At 42.5% G+C, this 7,500-nt stretch overlaps 2 protein-coding genes across 15 annotated transcripts in view; one reads left to right on the forward strand and one right to left on the reverse strand.

Annotated features, from left to right (window-relative positions):
* klf1 (Kruppel like factor 1 (erythroid)) overlaps positions 1-7,500 on the reverse strand; it is a 165,735-nt gene that overhangs the window by 137,230 nt on the left and 21,005 nt on the right. The window lies entirely within an intron of this gene.
* LOC310821472 (nuclear factor 1 X-type-like) overlaps positions 6,850-7,500 on the forward strand; it is a gene marked incomplete at its 5' end in the record, with an annotated part of 93,923 nt that continues 93,272 nt past the window's right edge. For 2 of the 14 annotated variants that reach the window (XM_083693525.1, XM_083693516.1), the window contains one exon: positions 6,851-7,500. This exon is cut by the window's right edge and continues 219 nt beyond it. The other 12 variants (XM_083693514.1, XM_083693528.1, XM_083693522.1 and 9 more) reach the window with 12 other exon arrangements.

Consider the following 7,500-nt stretch of genomic DNA (forward strand, 5'->3'; position numbering starts at 1 on the left):
AGGTGCACACTGACAAACACACACACACACACACACACACACACACACACACACACACACACACACACACACACACACACACACTGACAGACACTCACACACACACTCACACACACACACACACACACACACACTGACACACACAATGAGCGCGCTGGCCGTAGTCGATGGCTCAACAAATTCACTCTGAGGAATTATTATTATTATTATTATTATCAGTTGTCCTTTTGTGTGTTTTTGTGTGCCAGCCTGCCTCTCACAGGGCTGGTTTCCCGGACACATATTAAGCATAATCCTCGACTAAAAGGCATCTTCAATGGAGATTTTCTATTTAAAATGTTTTGTCCATTTAGTCCAGGACTAGGCTTAATCTCTGTCCGGGAAGCCGTTCCCCTCGTGTCTTATCTTGCCTGCAGGGCTTCCCGCGGTAATGGGGTGATCACTTAACTCACCCGCCCCGCACTTAACTCACCCGCCCCGCACTTAACTCACCCGCCCCTCACTTAACTCACCCGCCCCTCACTTAACTCACCCGCCCCTCACCCGCCACTGCACTGAATAGTCAATGGTTACTAGTGAGATGTTCCTTTTCCAACGATGCGCCTTTTTTCTGTGGATGTAAACTCCACTCACCCAAATCACAACCCATTCCCCCGAGCAAAGAAGCATCCTGATTAGATACTGATTAGAAATGCATTTCGAACAGGGCCCAGAGGTTTTCATGTGGTCAGGACAAAAACTCTGGGCCCTATTAGAATTCTACATTTCTATTCAGTATCTAATCAGGACCGATGCCTCTTCGCTTGGGGGGGAATGGGTTGTGATTTGGGTGAGTGGAGTTTCCATCCACGGGTGCCTTGCATTGAGAGACTCTGGTGGTCTCACAGTGATGTGAACATATTTACCCTCCACACACATCGACTGTGCCAGCACCCAGCATTCCTCACCCCTCGGTCCGTTGGCCTGTCGTCCCTCTCTCCCTCTCTCCCTCTCTCTCTCTCTCTCTCTCTCTCTGTCTCTCTTAGTTTTCTCTCTCTCTCCCCCCCCGTCTCTCACTTTCTCTCTCTCTCACTTTGTTTTCTCTCTCTCTCTCTCTCTCTCTCTCTCTCTCTGTCTCTCTTAGTTTTCTCTCTCTCTCTCTTTGTTTTCTCTCTCTCTCCCCCCCCCCATCTCTCACTTTCTCTCTCTCTCACTTTGTTTTCTCTCTCTCCCTCCCTCCCTCCCTCCCTCCCTCCCTCTCTCTCTCTCTCTGTTGCTTAGTACTTGCAGGGCGTAAAGGATGCAGAGAAAAAGGAGAAGGGCCAGAAAAGTGCTCCGCACGGCTCAGCTTCTGGAGTGGGTGAGATTTGTAATGCTAGACAACACTCTGCAATGCTAGGGTGGATAAACCCCGCAGACAAACAGAGCCTTGTCCGCTCCGGGGCCTGGGATATATGGCACTTCTCACTGCACTGTGCTGTGGGCCATTCCAACTAGATGGGAGAAAGCACAGTATACTAATTGGCCTGTATGCGCTGAATTTGTTTCTTCGATTCAGATTCTTGGGGAACAAACGGCGGTTCGTCCGTCCCTGTCTTCGTTTGATTGCCACAGCTATGTCTGGTGATAGGCCTGCTAATATCTGCTTGAAAATGAGTCTGAATAGGAGGTCAGACCCCGCTTATGTCGTACGTCACTCACTGGTTTTGGTTTTGCGTAACCTCCTACTCTTTTGGTTGTCGGAAGGCAAGTCGGTTCGTTATTGTTCGTCGTAAGTCGTGTTCTTTGTAAACGAGTCGCTTTTTCTATTGCCTGAAATACCCGCCGAAGTCTTGGAGACTGAATTTGACCTTAGGCTCTGTTTCAGGCCTGCGTCTCAGTGCGCGCACACACACACACACACACACACACTGATGAGACACACAAAGAGATGAGACAGAGAGATGAGACACACACACAGGGATGAGACACACAGGGAACTCTTATTGTTCCATGACTCCTGCTCCATGTTTCTTTACCAAACTGTATAACGGGCGTTATGGTCATCTAAAAAGTCCCCTGAGTGTGAATGAATGTCTCAATGTCATATCTCACCCATTACGCCTCAGACCAGGGTGGTTTTCCAGGAAATGTGATGTGTCTGTCTTTTTTTTTATGATAATTGCCCTCTAATAGAAGACAACTTCATATTTCTGGCCTGTAACACAGTGGCTATTATTTTTCCATAACTCGTTTTCCATAAGTATTTTTATATCCCTTATTTTATAATAGAAAAAAATGAACACAGCAGGACACATTAAATTGAACGGTTGAAGAGGGCTGAACTTTCCTCCCCGGCCGACTGATCCCACAGTTCGGCCCGCTTGCAGGAGCTTTTAAGAACTCACTGCCCACATAATAGTTGGTCTTTAAACAGCGTGGTATCGGTACCATTGTGGTCGCGTATAAGGGGTCGTTAAGGGGGCTGCGGTAAAGACGTGCACCGCTAAGCGTTCATTAGCCCTGAGCTCCTCCTAATTGATGCGTATATGGGTCTGCCTATACTCGCGCTGTGTGAATACAATTAGGGCGTATTACGCACGCCAACAAAAGTTCAACTGTTTGTTTTTTACTCTCTGGAACGTATTATTATGTTCTTTAAGAGAATGCTTTTGCCCCCGTGTTCTCGTTCCAAGTGAAAACGAAGCATTCGAAACCGTTTTTCCCAGCAGACAGTTTATAGTTTTATTTTCCCTTGGCGCTGCGTTTGATAAACGAAATCAAGCAAATCCTCATAACGTAATTCATGATTTTAAATGTGTATCCCGTCATCAAAATGAAGACAAGATGGTTGTTTTGTTATTGTAAACAATTGTTTTTGTTTTGTAAATGCTGATTAGTACCATATTTCATTGTTCAAGCAGACTTAAATCCATTACAATGTAAATATTTATGATTATGAAAATACATTGTGATTATGCAATATGCATTGTGCATTACGCACACCTGACCGTTGCCTCTTGCTATTATGAGGAGAGAGCTTATGGCATAAAGTTCCACCATAGGTCGGATGGTGGACATGTAAGCGTTTTATATTAATTTGGGGATAATTCCACCACCCTCAAAAAACTATTTTTGCCATGAAGAACAGTATATATCTATATAATTGTGTTGTTGCGATGATAGCCTATGCATGTACCTTACAACTTGTTGTTGAACACGTTATCATTATCACTTGTCACATTTTGGTGGTGAAATACATTTGGACGAATTGCCTCAAGGACTAGTTGGATATTTCGCTTTTAAAGGCTCTTAAAGGCAGCGTCCACACGTGGTGGCGTTGAGAAGCAGAAGGTCAAAGGAAGGTGTGAATCAAAAACGAGCTCATCACTCGATTTTATTCACATTCTCAACGAATACAAGCTTTTTTTATTCGATGACGGTTTATTTTATTTACACCCTGACACATGTTATATGCGCCAGAGACCGACGCCTTGTAGTTCATGTGTAGCGCCTAACTGAACATCACATCAGAGGATCCTGTTCTATAAGCATTTATCTTTTACGTGTATTATTATATGTTCGTTATATCGGAACCTGGACACTGTATCAGCATTAGTCCCCTTAGGTAGCATATTCATGTATTGGTCACGTTGCATCAATTCACGTTTCATGGGCATTATTCATCAATATTCGAGTCTGAATATACCTGCGTGTGATTTATTAATTCGTTTTTTCATAATTTTTTCGTTTCCCTTCGACTTAATGTTATTAAAGCTATACGATATTTGTAGGTTATGTTTAAGCTTTTTGCAAATCATCACGCATTTATCAGATTGGATAATATGCTTTTCTAAAATGTCATTTTGAAAAACGGTTCATATAAATTAGGATAACAAATGTATACAGTATTATATAAGTTGTTTGCCAATTAATACATTATATAATTACCCAAAGGGTCTCATTTCTAAGATATTTCTGTTATCAATGGGTGGCTATTTGTGTTTATATAGAATACAATATAACAGAATAGATTAGAATCAAGTATTTTTGTATATTGATAAATAACAACGATGGCTAAGAATTATCCAGAAAACTTACAACTTATTTTCAGTCCGTCAATCGTAGAACTCTTGAACAGAGTTGACTCTTGAACTTTTTCGTTTGAAATGGGCATGGAATGGGCAACATGTTTTGTTTCCTACATCGAATTAGTTTACATGTGAATCTTATCTCTGGCTATTTACATGGAAACCTGTTTTAGTCATTAAAATCGAATTGTTTGAATAGGCCTGATAAAACGAAATATAGGCCTATGAGGATGGTTTGAGTGTTATGTTTACTGACCACTAGCCTAACAGGTAGACTAATAGATGACGGACTAGTATATACAAATATTTAGACAAGGACGAAAATACGTGTTGTTTTGCTTAGCTATTTAATTTTAACCATGGCGTGTCTAATGTCAGTTTAATTAATGGTCCAAGTGGTCAAATTGCTGTGTCAACGAAGAGACAGGCAGCTTCAAGACCGCCACCTGCAAAACAATGGTGAAGTTGTCAGATTAAATACTCAAATATGATAAAGGTTATAGAAATATGAAATATGAGGGAGTTGGCAATGAAAGGCAAACAAACAAAACAGGTTTTCTCTAAAGCCCTGCTTTTAAACACGTTTTAAGGAAATGTTAAACGAATAAACAAAATGAATTACCAATGAATTATAGGTGCCTGCAAATGATTTAATATATATTAGAAATGTGTTTGCAGGCCTTCAGTTCAAAGAAGCATTTTAGTAACACTCATAAAATGGGCTCTAATGAATGATATTATATTCACAGTTAATGTGAATAAGGGAAATTATGAAACTTTTATGGAATGTCTGTATCATACGGTAAACGACCTGTATAAAATCAGAGTGTATTTTCTGCAGGTCAATTATATACCCAGGCCTGTACGTTTTGATCTGAATACTTTTATCAAATCTTATTATGAGTTTATTATTGGCTGATGGCATCCTCATTTCTATGCTTAACCAACATAACCCTCGTGATAAGGTCAGTATTCGGCTACAAGTTATTAATATTAGCCTACCTTAGCTATATTAGGCCTACGTTTCATTAATTGGTGTCACTGGAAAGCAGGTCTCACTGTCTCGATGAAATGACCAACCGCTGGCGAGGTTTGAGCTGCAGGGTTTGAGCGGTTAGGGTCATGTGGCCGTAATAATACAAGTTTTATATTGCTTATTTTGATTGCCTAAATATACTTATATAGCCTATAAGTTACAAAATAATATGATGACGCGTTGCAACATTGACAACGATACACCTTTAAGTAGAGTTGATGCTTCTAAAGATACATTTGTTGCAACCTATTGTTGAATGCGTTAGGAAATATGAGTATACTGTAACAACTATCGTTTCTGCCTCCACGTTTTGCCACGAGACTGTGTTGGGTGGACGTCACTTCACAACCTGCGGCCAAATTGATTTCAAAGCAGAGCTAAACTTCTCGAAACTGCAGTAGCGTGTTATTCATGCGCAACACAGCGTTATAGACTACAGTGGTTTAAAAAGCCCCCCTCGTTTGACACTCTCGTGTCTGAAATAAATGAGGTTAAAATAATAACTTAAATCATAATTCAATTATGTATGAATAATGGATGAAGCCAAATGCGTTGGGGAGGTCAATAGTAAATAATTCATCGACCGTTATGTTACTCCTGATGTGCCGCAGGAATGTTATTAGATGTCTGACTGAATTCGGATGGAAGTGCCGGATAACTACACGAATAGGCCTACGTCAGCTGTTAGGCCTACACAAAACAAATAAACAAAAATAGGCCATCAAAGTAATTGCTTGTCTCTAAAATGCATAATGCAACATGCTTTTGTCTGAGGCATGGTTCTTCTAGACTTTTCCTCTCGTTGGCCTCTGTGTGTGTGTGTGTGTGTGTGTGTGTGTGTGTGTGTGTGTGTGTGTGTGTGTGTGTGTGTGTGTGTGTGTGTGTGTGTGTGTTTGTGTGTGTGTGCGTGTGTGCGTGTGTGTGTGTGTGTGTATGCGTGTGTGTGTTTTGCATGGATCCAGGATTTTTGTGCAGGCCAATACAGTTCACACAGAGCAGGGGATGGTTTTGTACTGTTGTTTAAATCCATATACGTTTTTTTTTTTCTGCTGTATTTTCTATAAAGGCATAGCATATACGTTGTGTTCCTATACTCTTCTAATGAACGTGTAATTGTTTGTATGAGATGAGGGATGTAAAGGACCTAGGAGGACGAGCGAGGGCTAGGCCTCTCCGAGCACTGCTACTGCGCGCGTTACCTCACTCCAAGTTTGTAGCAAAGGCCAAGCTCTCTTACTAGTCATTTTTTAGAAAGTTAAGTTGACCCAAATGTCATCCAGCTCATGAAACGAAGCAGTCTTTCGATTATAGGCCGGCTACGGATTTAGTTCAATATATTTCCATAGACTTGAAATGAATGCCAACGAAACACAGAGGTCCAAGTTCACCCAGCAGGCTACCTGAGCAAGGCTATTCCCTTCAACACCTGACACCTCTACCCTTCACTCCCTCTCTCCCTTCCTCCCCTTCTGCGGCCGGTATACACGAGTCAGTGCATGTAGCCATAATCCCCGTCGCCCGTGATTTAGCTCGAGCCCGACTAATGCTCCTAAACCCCAGCTGCTACCCTGGCCACTCGCTCTACGCGACAGACTGCGAACCGCTCGCAATATTAATAATTCACCAACTCGACGCTTTCCCGCGACCGCAACCGGCTGAAGCTCCAGCCTCGACGCTATACAGTAAACAACTGTCCTCATTCTTATTCAATTTTTAAAAGGGGGCATTAACCTCTTTTGTTGTAGATATGGCGGAGTAACGTCAGCTCAGTGTATAGGCTATTGGTATTGGGACATATCGTCAGAGCCTTCATTTTAGGAACACCAGCAGCTTCGACAGCTCTTTGTGAGCCTATAGTCTACCGATAATGTGTTGCTTGTCCGTGTCGCTGTGTAGGCATTCTGATAACGGGAACGCAATAATGATTTGAAGACTGCAGCGCAAGCTTCTCTTTCATCTCGTCAGCTTTGAGGAGGAGGCGGCGAGGGACCAGGGGAGTCCCCGATTGTGGATCAAGGGGGAGAGAGAGGGACAAGGGGAAAACAGAACGAGAGACAGTGGAAGAGAGAGGGGGATGCAGTTTGGAATAGACTATGCACATTTGGAAACGGGAGCTGATGTTTTAAGGAAAATAAATACGTAAACAAAAAAACTTACTTTCAATCTCAATCTCCGTCCACAGTATTTATTTAATTACACTATTGTCGCATGTCCGGACCACCGTTGTCTCTTGGAGAACTTCACGCCGTTTGCAAGAGGGCTGAAGGACGCAGTGGTGAGCAACTTTGACGCAAACGTCTCCCGAACTTCTTGGGCCGACGCATATTGGAGATGGATGCAACTTGTGCTCAGTGCACTGCAAAGTGAGACGAAGGACCCGAATAACGACAAGTAGCAGAGGGTCTGCGTCGTCCC

This window comes from Argentina silus (assembly GCF_951799395.1).
Source record: "Argentina silus genome assembly, chromosome: 22".
Lineage (NCBI taxonomy): Eukaryota > Metazoa > Chordata > Actinopteri > Argentiniformes > Argentinidae > Argentina > Argentina silus.